This window comes from Heloderma suspectum, chromosome 13 (genome assembly GCF_057233095.1).
Source record: "Heloderma suspectum isolate Gila_16-S chromosome 13, 16-S_ref, whole genome shotgun sequence".
NCBI lineage: Eukaryota > Metazoa > Chordata > Lepidosauria > Squamata > Helodermatidae > Heloderma > Heloderma suspectum.
Window position 1 is genome coordinate 6,356,422 of NC_139470.1, and position 16,775 is coordinate 6,373,196.

Below are 16,775 nucleotides of genomic sequence, written 5' to 3' on the forward strand. Positions count from 1 at the left end.
AGGGTATTTTCTAGAGAACATAAATAGATGAAGAATATTGCCACTAGATATCATGCTGCATGATAAGTCTTCATTTCCCGGGTCAGCAAGCGCTATGGGCAATGGCTCTTTTGAAGTTAGGGGGCTATGAGAAGTCGACGGGCCTAAATCGGTTTAAATCCAAGTATTTTGGCCTCCCTGTTTTGCCAATTAACAAATCTGAGAGAGAGAGAGAGAGAGAGAGAGACTCTCCCAAGGTTGTACACAGGAAATCGGATGCAGAGAAAGGAAATTAATAAAAGCCCTCTGAATGAGCAAACTAGTGCTCTGTTTCCAGAGGGGGTAGCTCTGTTAATCTGCTGTAGCAAAAAACTGGGGAAAAAAACAAACCCATATCTTTATGGCACCTTAAACAACAGCAGATTTAAGAAAGCGTCTGTCACAGTAAGGCACTTAAAAGTGCAATCCTATGCGTGTTTAGACAGAAAAAGGCTCTACAACTCCAAGTATGCCCCAGCCCCCTGGCTGGGGCATGCTGGGAGTTGTAGGGCCTTTTTCTGTCTAAACATGCACAGGAGTATGCCTGTAATCTTTTACAGTACCAGGTGGCTGTTTGTTGTGTTTGCTATTGTATTCCTTTCCTTATTTTCTATACCAGCCTTCCCCAACCGGGTGCTGTCCAGACCTTTTGGACTTCAACTCCCATGAGTCCCAGCCTCCAGCTGGCATGGCCCATGGTCAGGAATGCTGGGAGTAGTAGTCCAAAGTGCCTGGAGGGCACCAAGTTGGGGAAAGCTGTTCTATACTGAGGCTGTGTGAGCCAGAACAGTGGAATGAGGTAGACATTGACAAGGTTTGCACACCCCTCTTCCTTTGAATCGCTCCTCAACACACACACACCAGTTTTGGTTTAATTCATGGTTCTCAAGCCTTGATAGGTACCAAAACTTTGCGGTACATGCCATGCATCTGGAAGGGGGTGCTAAGCTCCGGGATGGGATCCAATTCTGAGGCAGATGGTGCTTTCCTCCCCTACCATTGAAAACCTAAGTAGATTGAACGGCCTTTGGAAGTGAACCCTCATGGACTCCACTGTACCATCTGCCCCCATCATCCCAATATGATTTGGGGGAAAGGAAATCCACGAAGTGCTGCCGTTTCCTTCTCCAGATTTCCCTGTGCGTTTTCCTAGGACGGGTCTCCTGCTCTCTCAATCGCAGCATAGGGTTTACTATCTCTGTCCACAGATCTGCAGACGGCATGCACACGGGACAACTGCGTGCAAAAACCTCTGCCCATACATCTACAGTACAGAGTTGGTGCTGAGTAGGGGAGCCCCACAAGGTAGAGCGAAGGTAGACGCGGGGAAGGAGGCAAGTAAATTAAATTAAGACTAAGACTAAGTATTTGCTTACATTCTTCCCTTGTCTCACCATTCCCTTGCTGCTAAAATTTAGACTGTAAAGTCCTTGGGGCAGGATTGTCTCTCTCTCTCTCTCTCTCACACACACACACACACACGCGCGCGTACGTTGCACTACAAAGCATGCATTTTGATACCACCATCATCATCATGCATACATTTTGGTGCATAATTGTCCTTGGCACACAAAAAGAAACCTGGTTTACTTACCTTAATCCCCAAAAGCTGTTATGCCTTAACTAAGATTAGTGTCTCCACAAAATCCAAGGCTACACTTCCAACCGAGTAGCTCTTCATCTAACTACTGAAAGGTACTTGCTGGTTTCTGGAGTAACATTTAACAATTCAAATCCAAGGAACAGAAAGACAGCGTTTTAAACTGCATGTCTGTCACTTGTACAGTCAGTCCCAAGAAGGGTTATTTCCTGCCGGCTGGTGAACAGCAGTAGCCAAAATAAAATGCAGGGGGGGGGGGGAAGAACCAAAAAACCCACCCATCAACACACGCCCAGGTTCACAGCCTTCTGCCTTTTCACAATGCCACACGCTCCCTGTAATAACCTCCTTCAATGAACGGATTGTAGATTGCTGAAGAAGAGTATTGACCCTCCCAAAACCCAGCAGTGAAGAAACAGTAGCGTCTTGCTGCCATTAGTTACTAGGGTAGATAGTCCTCCTGCAATTATAACCCACAGAAAAGCAGAGCTATAAACACTGCTGGGAGACATTTTTAACCTCATCCCCTAGCTGGCCAAAGTTCAACAAATTAACTGGGAGTTTTAGAAAATGTACTTCTTATATATGCTGGACTGTTGCAAGAATGTGCTTAAGACGTTTTTTAAAAATCACACACCCCTAAAAGCCCATGGTCTAGGGGAACCTCATCTTTCCCCTACTGTTTCCATGCTTTTAAAAGGAGAAGAGAAAAAAAATACTCCTCCAGAAAGGAGTAACAGACCAGCACAATGCATAAACATATCACATACAAATATACACCAGTGTGAAATCTAGGCAGGAAGGAAAGAGATCGCAATGTATGCATTTGTGCTACTAGGGAAGTGGTACAAAAAAGAATCACACAAGTTGAACAAGCAGCCTAAAATCTGACCTTTTAAAAACTGATCTGACCAGATGTTCTATTCATCGTGAAATATGGAAGGAAGGAAGGAAGGAAGGAAGGAAGGAAGGAAGGAAGGAAGGAAGGAAAGAAAGAAAGAAAGAAAGAAAGAAAGAAAGAAAGAAAGGAACACTTGACTTCATCAAGACTGCTCTTTCCACCAAACCACTAATGACAGAGAAAGAAAATTTTAAGCAATAATTTCAGGAATGGAAGAAACTCCCCACCACCACCCAAACTTCCTTTAAAACATCACAGAAATTCAAGCTCTGACAGCATAAATTACTATTTAACCCTAGCTTACCCCAAAGGGATACACCCACAATACACACACAACATTTAAATCTCCACACCTGTGCTAGCTCATATTTCCCGGATTTTCCTACAATGAAGGGATTTTCTGTAGTGTTTCTCATCCTGTTCCTTTAAAAATTATTTTAGTTTCACTAAAAGATCATTGGGGTCAGTTAGACTCTGACTGAAGTAAGGTGGGGACGCTTGAAACACAGTACCTGCAATGTAGTGGAACCAAATGAACCAAAATGTAGTGAAAACTCTCTTAATATCACAACATGTACTTTAATGTTGATGAAGCAGTTATAAGACAATCATTCAGGATTTTTTTAAAATGCAAACTTCTACCATGTTTTGAGTTGAAAGAAAAGGGGTAGGTAACCTGGTGTGTGTCCCCCCAGATATTTTCTACTATAATTCCCCTAATCCCTGACCACAGGCCATGCTGGTTGGGGCTTATAGGAGTTGTAGTTAAAAACATCTGGAGGACACCACGTCACCTACCCCTAGAGTCATTACATACTCAGCCCTGTATAATTGTTCTTCTGTACTACAAACCATAATCTTCAACTTTTAAAAAAAATGAATTTACATTGTCAAATGCATCTCTTTGTTTCAAATTATGACTTGATTGGGATGCATTTGACCCCAATATAAAATCTGTAAAGTGCTGCTGTTATTTTTTTAAGTAATGCTGGAGAGCTGTAGATCTCTGCTTTGCTTCTGGAAACAAACTGAAAGGGCACATTCTTTGCAAAATGAAAACATTGCACCAGCTAAATTCAGCACCAGCTAAATTCAGCTCAAAAGACTGGGAAGGTGGTGGGAATTGCAATCTAACAGGGTAGTTTTTTTAAAAAAAGGAATGGTAGTGGGGAAAGAGAGATGAAGAAGTAAACATTTCTTTATCGTTATTTTAAAACACACACACAGAAAACCCAATGTAAAAACATGTTACAAATGTCTGTTAACAAACCTTAACTGTCAAGCTGCAGCTAGAAGCTCTCCATCTGCTCCCCTGGCTATATTTACTTTTCCCAAGCAACAAGTCATTTAAGGATGCACGAAGTACATAGTCAATATTTTTTTCCATTACCAAAGCATCCTTTCCTGACTCCCTAACTGAACCTCCAGGTAACTCTGCAACCAAACTAGTAGTCCCTCCAACGGCATCTTTTCTAAAGCAGTCTTCCTAGAAAAGGGGTACAAAGCCTGGTCTGTCCCCCGTACAGTATGTATAGTTACACTCCTCCACTCCCCTGAGCAGTGACAAGTCCCAGGGGTAGCGCTACCTGGGCTCTGCTTTCCTCTTGGAGAAAAGATCACAGGAGATGAATGGCGTTTTGCAATATTTCAGTTTATTTAGAGACAAGTGGAAAGCAGATGGAGGCAACCAGCATAAAGTGGGCAGGAAATTCACCGCCCCACGTGGGGTCTCCACAGAGAGGGACCTACTGTATCCCAAAAACAACAGTGAGTCTTGTGGCACCTTAAAGACTAACACATCCATCCTGGCATAGGCTTTTGTGAACTAGGTAGCCCGCTTCATAACATGCATGGAGTACTTTGCATGCTGCATCCCGAGGAGCCTTTGAAGCTCACTGGTAGCTCCCAGGTCTCACTCTCTCTCAAACAGCAATTTCTTTCTCAACCCAGACCTTAAGATCACTCCCCACCCCTTTGCTGAAGCAGGGGAAGGATGCTGTATCACTTTCCCATAGGGTTTTGCAAAGAACAAACATTGACAGCCATCCATCAGGAGGAATTACTTGCTCCCTAACAAAACAATCTTCAGTAATCTCCCTAACAAAAGGAAGGTATGGCCAGCAATGACAGGCCCTAACTGTATGTGTGTTTTTTTGCATGAATGAGCTCCAGCTAACTCAAGAGTTCAGGCCTGCATTAAAAATTTGTTTTAGCCACTCCCTGAGCCTATGGGCCAGTTGTTTTTAGGAATGGGTGAACGAGCGACGCTCGAGATTGCTAGGATTCTCCAAATGTCGCCTTGTCGCTCATCTCGTCCCCGATTCCTGTTTGCTGCTCACTTTGCACAAATGGGAAACTTGCACAAATAGAGAAGTGATCAAATGGGAGATTTGTGCAAATCACCCCTGAATTTGCACAAATTTCCCCCACAGACTAAAGTGGGGCTGATTCAGTCTACTAAGGAAATTTGCACAACTCGAACTGGGAATCAGGAACAAGACATAAGTGAGCATGGGTTTGGCCATTTTTGGCGGACACATCCTCGCGCTTGCATTCGGACCTTCGAACAGGCCATACTTCCATGCTTTGTGAACAAAAATGACATTCTCATAAATCCCCAGTTGTTTGGCTCTTCCTCAATCTCTGTCTACAAAAGAGGACTCTTAGGGCCCAATCCTATGCATGTTTAGACAGCAAAAAAGTCCTACAACTTCCAGCATCCCCCAGCCAGCATGACTGGCGGGGAGATGCTGGGACTTGTAGGACTATTTTGCTGTCTAAACATGCATAGGATTGCACCCTTAATGTCCTACCAAACTAGCCCATTCTGAAGGCCGGTGCCTGTAGAAAAGTGTTTGCATACTAGAAGTGTAGAAGTGCTCAACAGTCTGAGACACTCCTTGGGCCTCACTGTTTCACAGGGGTATGAAAATTGTCAGGGTGCTTCCCAAGGAGCTTGAGCTTTGAAATGTTGTACATGCATCATCAAAGGCACCATGAGTTACTAGAAACATCTGGTGACTGAACTTTATTTCTACATCTCCCCAAATAAATTCTTATTGTATAAGGGGTTAAGCTACTCTCATGTTGGCTAGAAAACTAAAATTTAGTACATCTATCTGGTGCTTCCAGAAATTTATTGTGCAACAGCACTGCCTCACTCATGGAATTTTACGGGGCGTCCAGATGTCATAATCTTCCATTTGTGGCCCTCCCACGATTTCCCACCACTTCTATCTTTTTTTCTTGCCAGAAAAAAAATCCACTAAGGAAGAAAAGGTGGAATAGCTGCACAATGCATTTGGATTGTTAGCGCAAGAAGCCCTGCATCTAGAAGCACCCATTGGCCTTGTTTACACAGAACACTAAGCCATGGTGTAGTTTATCGAAATCTGGCTTGTCATCATTTCTGAACCCATCCCAACAAATAAACCCCAGTTTGTTAACCAGCTACAAAACACAAATAGAAACCATGGTTTGCTGTTGGCTTACCAAGTCTGGCTTTTTTAAACCATGGCTTGCCTTGTCATGATATCTGAACCCAGGACTGGCTTGTTTGTGCTACTGTCTACTCTGAAACAGAGTTGGAGAGCAGGAGCAGCTTGAAAATGAAACTGCTCTGAAGGCTGGCAAGATGGGCAGGAGAGAAACAAACCAAAAACAGGCAGAACAAGCTGCGGCTTGTTTGCGTGTCTGCAAGCCAATTCATGGCTAAAGCAACAAACTACAGTTAACATAAACCATGTCTTAGCGTTACATGTGCCTGGTATATACATCCAGCAGAATGAGGTGACGGAATCCTGAGATGGTAATTTGAATGGGACCACTACAGGCTATGGGTGGGGCCCCCCATTTTTGAATGCTCCAACCCCAGGTGAAAAATAAATTAAAACAAAACTTCCCTGCAACTAAAACACGCATACATCCTAGTATATCATAGAGAAAGGTCCTGAATCAGCCTGTTCCCTGCTCTGCTAGTTTCCATCTTGCTTCAGACTTTAATTTTCATGAGGGAGAACATCCAGTTACAGGCAGGGGTATGTATTTATGGTTGTAGAACACAAACTTCATTTATACGTATGTGTGTAACCAGAAGATGCTCAGAAGCACCCCAATATAGACTCACCCATTTCTGGCAGGAACGACATAGGCTCCAACTGGGACAGCCCCTATTTTCTGTGGACAAAGCACCACACTGTGCAGTTTACAATGGAAGAGCAACAACTGGGTAGTGCTAGGAGACATCTGGAGACAGCCATGGTTTATTTACACATATATACCAGCTGGGCATGGATGGGGGTTCACCGTTTTTAATACCCCAACTGATACTGCTCCCCCATTCGGTTTCAAGGAGGATCTTGCACCCTAAAGTTGTTTCTAGAGCTCCAACTCAGCTCTGCCACCACAGCCTGATCTTGTCACAAGTCTGCCCCTAGACACATCTAAATTAGGTTGCCCCCTTTGTTCATGCCGTATACAGGCCAAATTAGAACATTCCTCAGGGAGGGGGCAAGTACAGTTCCTTTCCCAAAGGGACCTCTTCTTAAGAGTCCCAGACAGAGGTAGCAATCTCCGTAGCAAGGTTGGGTACCTGGCCACGTTGGCAGAGCCATCAAAACCACACCACTTCCAAATAGAATCACTACTGCCAACCTCCCAGAGACAGGCAGGCACACACACTGCAGAAAGGTGCTCACAGAGCATTTGAGTTTAAAGTAATTGTTCACACCAAGCCTCTTCATATATATATTATGCCACTTTGAGCCCACTGCAGAAATTCCAGAAGATAAACGTCACAAGAAAATGAAACCTGTATGACTCGAGAAACTTTGACAATACCTGGTGAGGGAGAAGGGCTACAAATTGATGCCAGGTTGCATCAACTTTGGGGAACCTTGCATAACTCATTTCCAGAACATGGCTTAAGTTCCTCCTTGCTGTTCACCTGCTGTCTCTGAGCACGCATGCAGTGACAAAAGAAAGGGTACCGCTGCTTTCACTTTCCTTGCACTTTCCATCCAAGCAGTTTGAGCCCAGAGGGAGAGGGAAAGTGAATGGGCAGTGGAGGTAGAAGTGAAGAGGGGGTAAACCACTCAAGGAGGGGGCTCTCTGAGGAAAACGTACCCTAGGGCTCCCTAAAACCTGGAGCCAGTGCTGGCATGTTGGGTTACAAACATACATAGCAGTGAGTTTGCACTGGCATGTTCCTTCCCGTACCTGGTGTGTGTGTGTGTGTGTGTGTGTGTGTGTGTGTGAGCTCTCAGTCTAGCCCTACATATTTACAAGTGGAACATATTCTTTGATGTACATACACTTGTATCGCCTTTCGGGGACGGGGGGAATCACAAACATACACAAAACTTGAAAAACTGCTTTGGGGACTGGTGATGTTACAGGTGCTACCCAATAGGTACCCTCTACAGCCAGCTGTGCCCCAGTTCAAACTCAACTGTGCCCAAAACTGGCAAAGCCATTCCCTCCCCCGCATAGACCACACCAGGACAACAAAAATGTACAGGTGTTTTGAGGGCACAGACAGTGCTATCAAACTACTCCAACGCACTTAAAATAATACTTCACCCTCCATTGTATTTTATTCTTTACAGCCTTTAGCATAAACTGCTCAAATACGGATATGCCTTTGTTACAACACACCTAAGTGGGAACTGAAATACGTAAAAGTCACTCGTTTACTGGTTATTTCCCTGGACAGGGTGGAACAATAACAGCCCATTAAGAATTCTACTTTGAAAAGACAAAGCTGCCCCCATAGTTCAGTTTCTCACTCAGATGTGTGTATTTATTATCAAAATTGCAGCTACTCTGAAATAAGCGGCCACCCCTGATCCTTCGTTTTCCAGCTGACAAAGCCACTGTATCATCATCCCGCGCTTGCAAAATTACCTTTTGTAAATGATCTACTAAGAGCATTTGTTAATCTTGTTTCTTTTTCTTCCCAGCTTCTGAAGCGTCCCCTTGCTTTGGCATCGTTTGATGACAAGGCTGCCCCAATCCGTCCTTTTCTTACACACCCCAGAGACCGACAAAGACCATGGATAGAAAAGCCCAGTTGAAGCGAAGGGGTGGGGAGGGGGAGAAAAAAAAAAGACACAGAAAACAGATTCTCTCTTCGGCAGGGAACACTAAGCTTTGTTGCCATGGAGAAGCAGGGAGCTGTACAAAATGCAGAGAGAGAGACGCCCCTTTTGTTAGAGACGCTGTGGCGGACAGCAAAGACGCCACTTTGCAGGGGACAATATTGAGGGTCAACAGAAAGCTTGCAGGAATTAAAATTGTCCCAGCCTTTCAGCACTGCGGCACAGGCTGCCAGGAGTGCAAGGCACTTAAGGTAGAGGTCCCAGCAGAACGGGCCCTGAATGTAGACCAAAATTGTACATAAGAAAACAGCCACCAAAATGGTCAAGGGCTTGGAGCACCGTTTGTAATGAGGAAAGGCAAACAAATTTGGTTGGTTTGTTTTTTACTAGCGTAACAAATAAATAACTAGGGGAAGACAGGAAATTGTTATAAAGTTATGCATGGTGTGGAATAAAAGAATGTCTCTCTTCCCCATATAATACTAGAATTCATGGTCCTCCAGTGAAATCAACTGGTAGTAAATTCAGGCCAAACAAAAGAATGTCTTCACACATTCTCTCAGCCATCTGGTTTATTTATATGCCACATTTCCACAAAAATGCACTTGAAGCAGTTTACAACAACAATGGCCACTGGCACAGATGGCTTTATGGGGGGTATTAGACAAATTCATGGAAGGCAGGGCAATTAGTGGCTATTAGACATGATGGCAATGTAGACCCTTCATGCTCAGAGGCAGTATACTGGGGCGCAATAGCGGGAAGAAAGTTATTACCTTCATTCCTGCTTTGGAGCTTTCTGGAAGCATCCCGTTGTCCACTCTGGGAAGCAGGACACTGAACTGGATGGAACTTCAGTCTGATCCAACACAGCTAGACTTACATAGGAAGCTGCCTTATACTAACCTGGTTTGCACATAACACTAACCCACGGTTTATTTAACCACTGGTTTGTTGCCCAATTCAAGATTTGTCTGGCAAGCAATCAAATAAACCATGGTTGTTTTCTCAATTCCTGGGTTGCTTGTTTCCCTCCTCCTTCACCCGCTCTCTCCCTGTAGCCCAAATGCCTTTGCAGCGCTGTAGTACTGGCATATAGGCAGGCTGTTTTGTTTTTACCAATCTTGCCTGCTGCCTCTGTAGCCTGGCAAAACAATCCATAAACAACTCACAATTCTGGCTTTGCATGTAACAACAAGCCATGGTTTAATCAATCCAGAGTTCACAGTCCAACAACAAAGCATGGGTTCTCTTCCTGGGTTGCTCATGGTGAATAAACCATGACATGTTAGAGAGGCTGCATTCGCCCACAACAACGCCCCCCCCCAATTAAACAACCCATGGGTTACATAAACTATGGGTTAGAGATATGTGTGAACCAGGTCACTGAGTCAGACTTGGTCCATCTAGCCCAGTATTGCCGACATTGACTGGCAGCAATGGCTCTCCAGGGATTCTGGCAGATGTTTTTCCAGCCCTACCTGGAGATGTTGTGGATTGAACCTGGGACTTTTGGCATGCAATACATGTGCTCTACCACTGAGCCACAGCCCTTTCCTGCATTCATAAGGAACTGTAGTGGCAAAATGCAAAGTAACCCTAAACAGGACATCAGAAAGAAAGAGAGACTGGGGAATAGGTAGGAATGCTGCGGGGAGGGGGGGATACTTGAACGGTAGCTAATCAGTCAAGGTCTGAACCCCAACCTCACCCAGAGACAGGGCAGGTTCACCCAAGGCCACTTTGTCTTGTTATCTTGGAGTGGGTTCTCCAGGCTTGGGAATTGCTTACTCTTTTGTTTACCCACTAACATTCCACCCTCACAAACCCAGTAATCTCTGAAGGCTGATAAATACATCTCCCCCAGGATTCTGGAGTTCAGTGGAGGTGGGTAAGGATTACATTATGATTCAAGAGGGCCGTCTAGCCTCCCACAATGGCCAAGTGAGTATCGAAATTGGGGTATGCGGAGAAAGAGGGTAGCAGCTACAGCAATAAGCTTGCTGGAAGGCCACAGAGGGTGGGGGCAGATTAGGGTTCCTAGACCCACCCACCTATCCACTACCTTCTCAAAGCCGCCTGCCACCACAACTAAGGGGGCTTATCTAGAATGCACACATGGTTAGAGAGACCTGGTTCGCACATATTGCTTACCCATGGTTTATTTAACCCATGGGTTGTTAAATTCTGGAATTGTTGTGATGTGCGAATGCAGCCACCCTAACATACCATGGTTCATTAACCATGAATAATCCGAAAAGAGAACCCATGGTTTGTTGTTGGGTTGTGAACGCTGGATTGTTTAAACCATGGGTTGTTGTTACATTACACATGGAGCATGGGCCAAATCTCACCTGTCTAAAACTGCACAAAAGCCAGGAAGCCACCAAATGACTGGTGGTTGTGGGAAGGGTACAGGGTGATCTAGGGAACCCAAGTGGGCTGGATTTGGCCTCTCTGGGCCTGAGGTTCTACACCCCTACTTGAAAGGAAGGGCATTCCAGAAACAGGGTGCCATGACTGAGTAGGTCTCCTCTCTCATCACCACCTGCCTAAATGTAGAAGGCAGGGTGAACTAGGAGAGAAGAGGGCCTCTATTGGTGGTCTTAGTGATGGATAAATAGTCCCCACAAGGAAAGCTTACTTGCCATTTACTGATCTCCATACCGAGGAATCCCCAGTAGCCATCATAGGAACATAGGAAGCTGCCTTATACTGAGTCAGACCATAGGTCCATCTAGCCCAGTATTGTCGACACTGACTAGCAGCAGTGGCTCTCCAGGGTTTTAGGCTGAGGTTTTTCCAGCCCTGCATGAAGATGCCGGGGACTGAAACTGGGACCTTTTGCATGCAAAGCATGTGATCTACCACTGGGTTAAGGTCCCATCTAAGGAAACCAAAGTGGTCCTCAGAATCACTGGCACAGGGCAGCAAGAAGACAAGAAGTCCCACTGAGCTGTCCCCACACCTTCAACTTCTCCCCTATCACGTCCCCAATTTTCTTTTTATTAAAGTCAAGCCAGAACAGAATGTCATCTCAAGGGAAAGCCCTTCAATGAAATGCCCCTTATGAGTGCGATCCAGATTTAGTCATACCTAGAACAGATCCACTGAAATCCAGGGGAGTTGTGCTAGTCATGACTAACGGAAATCCCAGTGATTTTAATGGATCTACTCTAAGTTTGTTTAAATCTGGACCCAACCCCTAGTCCTTCCTGCAGATAACAGAGGGAGAGGGAGAGGAACTGAAAACAGAGAATTGGAACTCATCACAAAAGACAATTTTTAGCCACAAAGTCCTTTAGTGTGACAAACTGCTGCTGAAAACAAATCTCTTACACAGAGATTGCTATGGAGAAACGTAATTTTTCACTTGCTGGCTTGTACAATTGCAACTCCTCAGGCACGAGGGGCAGTTAGATGCAATGCTTAAAGAGTTCTTGAGAGGCTAAAAATGAGAGGCTCCTGGGAGGCAAATGTTCACTTTATTCCAGCAGGTGGGAAATGGCAAGAGGTTTTCAAATGTACACATACACACACAATGGAAGGGATGTTGTTTGAGGGGAAAAGCCAATTTCATACACTCCATCCGATTTACCAGGGGAAGTTCCTATTTCCTGGCAGTGGTGCAATTAGGTAATTTTAGACTCTAGATTTAATGGGTTTATTGGGCGAGGGGGCTCCTTGTTAAAGGGTAACGTGCATCACTTCACTTACTTCAAAATGTTTTAAGCCAGCCTTGCTGCGCTCAAGGGCCCTCCTGCTGAGTGGGTCCCTGGACGTTTGCCCCAAAGTCCTGTCCTGACAGCACCACTGTTTCCTGGTACTAGTCCTTGGTAAATAACTCTCCCTGTATTTGCCTTTTAGGGGATGCCTTGTTAACATTTTGTTAAGGCAAGTTGCTAGAGTTGTCTTTCTTCAGGGTTCAGCTCCCTCCCCAGCTCTCTAGAGATTAAATCATGGGGGAGAGATGCATCTTATCTTTTATAACTCTATGATTATATGTGCTTGCATTTTGCATACAAATGCAAGCACATGTAATCACAGAGTTGGATTGGACCTCGGAGATCATTTAGTCCAAGCTCCTGCTCAATGCAGGCTCTGCACTGCAGGGTGAGCTGCTGCTAAAGCACCACACACTGCACAGTTTGCCATTTCTCAAACACTGCTGCCGCCGAGGTCTGTTTTGAACTATTGATACTGTAATGCAGAATAGCCTTCCCCAGCTGAGGACAATGGGCACTGTAGTCCAACCTGTCTGGAAGGCACAAAGTTGGGGAAGGCTGACTGTAGAACCAGCTTCCCATGAAGCTGATGGCTGGGAGATTCAGGTCAGATAAAAGGAAGTCCTTCACACAGTGCATAGCTAACTATGGAATTCGCTACCACAAGACGTAGCGATGGCCACCGATATGGATGGGTGTTAGACAAATCCCTGGAGGAGAAGGCTATCCATGGGTACTAGTCCTGATGGCTATATGCTACCTCCAGTATCACTGGCAGCATGCCTAAGTACATCAGTTGCTGGGGAACATGGGTACAGGGTGCTGTTGCACTCATGTCCTGCTTGCAGGTTCCTGGTCAACAGCTGGTTGGCCACTGTGTGAACAGAATGCTGGACCAAATGGACCCTTGGTCTGATCCAGCAGGGCTTTTCTGAAGTTCTCATGTAGAACAATTATATTTTTCTAGGACAGGGATGGAGAATCTGTGTCCCTCCAGACACTGTTGGACTACAGTTCCCATCAACCCCAGCAAGCATGGGCTATTGGTCAAGTATAATGGGAGCTGTAGTCCAGTCTACCGCAGTGTGTAATGGTATTTGAGGGGTTGTACTTGGGCAGTGGCCCTTAGTATGAAATGAAGTGGATAACAAGTGTCTCTTTGTTTTGACCTGTGAAATAGTGAAGGGTTCAGCATCTCTATGAGCTATAAGCTGTGATTATTTTTCCTTGCACCACTGAAGTGTCCAGTGTTATAGGTACGCGAGACAGGTCAAATACTTGTTTTACATAGCTAAAAGAAATTGCCACCAGCCACCCATATGACTCTGTCCAAGTGTTAAGATCTACCACCGAGGCTCTGATCTCCTGCGATCTGAAGCACAGGAAGAGGGCGCGCGGGACTGTCATTTAGGAAAGGAACCACAGCTCATAGTAGACCAAATGTTTTGCACCCAGAAGGTCTTTTCTGTTGTGGCACCTTTTCCAGTCTCTGTGGCCCCACCCTTTTCCACCTTTCAGTGGATAGCTAAGACGCAGCTTTTCAAACAGGCGTGGGGGGGGGGGAATTGCCCCTCACAATGACAATTGACTGCTGCTGTTTTAACATCTGATGAGTTTTGAATTGTTTTATTCTAGAATATTTTAAACTCTTCTTTTTAGCATATTGTTTGCTTTTCTTTTGTGATCTTATTGTTTGCAGCCTTATCTCAACAGAGATGCGGGATAAAAATGCCCAAGATAAACATTAATAAATATCTTGTGCAGCAAATTGCGCCCCCCGCAACACATTTGCACCATAAACAGATTGAGAGAGAGAGAGAGAGAGAGAGAGAGAGAGAGAGAGAGAGAGAACAAACGATCTAATGAAAGAAAGGCACAGGGGCACGCACAAAAATAGACAACAGAGATCAAACATCTGGGTTATATTTTCCCTGTAATTAGAACACTGACAACAGAACAGAACCCTGTCAAACAAATTACAAACCAATGAGATTTCATTCACAGGGTGACAAGTCAACAGCCCATCAGTTAATTTTAAAAACTGATTGCACTCTCAGGCCTTAAATCAAATTAATGAGCTCTCCTCTCTCTCTCTCTCTCACATGCACACACACGCACGCACGCACACATATATACACAAGAACGCAAAACAGACGATGGCTGGGACTCATCTTTCTTGATTTGACACCCTAAGATTTCTTTAAAAAACACCCCCTTTATATCTCTTCAGTAGTCTCTAATTCCATAAAGATCGTACCACTTCTCCACGTACAAAGTCCATTTCAACTGTTATCTTTTTTCAGTCTCACAGCAACCGTGTGAGACCAGTCACCCCCATGACCAGATGTTGAGAGAGGAGAGGACAGGTGTACCTTTCAAGAGTTGTGCAGAAGCAGCCATTTTAGACAGGGTAGCTTGTCACGACAGAGTACTGCAGAGGAGAGGAAATCTGCACCTGCTAAAATTCCCTTTCTCCATAATCATTAAAGATGCAAAATTTCTTATTGTTATTATTTTATTTATTTATTTCATTTCTGTACCACCCAATAGCTGAAGCTCTCTGGCCGGTTCACAAAAAGCCCAGTCCTCTATCACATCTAAGTACCCATTTTTATTCCCATTCTGCAACACAGACCTAGAGTTGAGACAGGAATGGCTGAATCCGTCCATTTCAATTTCCCATGTTTTTCTCATTTTTTCCAGCCTTGTTCTATATTGTTTCTGCATCAGTTTGCAATGTAATTTAAAAAAAAGTTCACACAAAAATCCACATGCATCTTTGTGAGCATTTTTCATAATGTACAGTCAGGGCCAGAAATATCGGAACAAGGATAACAGTTGGCCTCCGTACACCACCACACTGAAGTTGAAAGGAAACACATCCAGATGGGAGCGAAGTCAGGACTTTCAGCTGTAATTCAAGGGGTTTGACAAAAGTGGGGCACTAACCATTCAGGAAGGACAGCCAGTGGCACGCACCCCCCCCATCATTGGTGGCTCATAAGTAATGGAACGAATGGCTGACAAGCAGCTGCATGGCCAGGGGTGGCCTGTTTCCTGGGCACCCCATGACCAACCAAGCAGATAAAGGGCCTGGAGGTGGTTCTGAGTGTCACATTTGCATTTGGTAGCTGTTCACTGGAACTCCCAACATGAGGTCCAAAGAGGTGTCCATGCGAGTGAAGGAGGCCATCATTAGGCTCAGGAAACAAAATAAACCCATAAGAGAGATAGCAAAAACAGTGGGAGTGGCCAATACAACAGTTTGGAACATCCTGAAAAAGAAGGAATTAACTGGCAAGCTCAGCAACAGCAAAAACGCCTGGAAGACCACGGAAGACAACTGAAGTGGATGACTGCAGAATGCTGCTCATGGAGAAGAGGAACCCTTTCGCAACATCTAGCCAGGTCAAGAACACTCTTGCAGAGGTAGGCATGTCATTGTCAACATCTACAGTCAAGAGACGGCTTTATGAATGTAAATACAGAGGCTTCACAACAAGGTGCAAACCACTGGTAACGCTCAAGAACAGACAGGCCAGATTAGCCTTTGCCAGCAAACACCTAAAAAGGCCTGCCCAGTTCTGGAATACGATTCTTTGGTCTGATGAGACCAAGATTAACTTGTACCAGAATGATGGGAAGAGAAAAGTATGGAGAAGGAAAGGAACAGCTCATGATCCAAAGCATACCACATCATCTGTCAAACATGGTGGAGGCAGTGTTATGGCATGGGAATTGGCTGCCAATGGAGCCGAGTCACTGGTGTTTATTGATGACCTGACTGCTGATAAAAGCAGCAGGACGAATTCTGAAGTGTATAGGACTATACTTTCTGCTCAGATTCAGCTGAATGCTGCCAAACTAGGACGCCCGCTTCATATTGCAGATGGATAATGACCCAAACCATACAGCAAAAGCTACCCAAGAGTTTCTCAAGGCAAACAAGTGGGATGTTCTTCAATGGCCAAGTCAGTCACCTGATCTCCACCCAATAGAGCATGCTTCTCACTTACTGAAGACAAGACTGAAGGCAGAAAGACCCACAAACAAGCAGCAGCTGAAGGCAGCTGCAGTAAAGGCCTGGCAAAGCATCTTGAGGGAGGATGCTCAGCATTGGGTAATGTCCACAGGTTCCAGACTTCAGGCAGTCATTGACTGCCAAGGATTTTCATCCAGGTATTAAAGGCGATCCTTAAGTCTGAAATTATGTTGGTTTGTTCCATTACTTATGAGCCACCAACGACAGGGGTGTGTGTATGCCACTGGCTATACTTCCTGAATGGTTAGTGCCGCACTTTTGTCAAACCCCTTCAATTACAGCTGAAAGTCCTGACTTCGCTCCCATCTGGGTGTGTTTCCTTTCAACCTCAATGTGGTGGTGTACAGAGGCCAACTGCCAAAACAGTTATCCTTGTTCCAATATTTCTGGC

At 44.9% G+C, this 16,775-nt stretch overlaps 1 protein-coding gene across 2 annotated transcripts in view; it reads right to left on the reverse strand.

Moving 5' to 3' along the window:
* Positions 1-16,775, reverse strand: part of PITPNM2 (phosphatidylinositol transfer protein membrane associated 2) — a 221,909-nt gene that overhangs the window by 149,940 nt on the left and 55,194 nt on the right. The gene's annotated exons all lie outside the window — the stretch shown is intronic.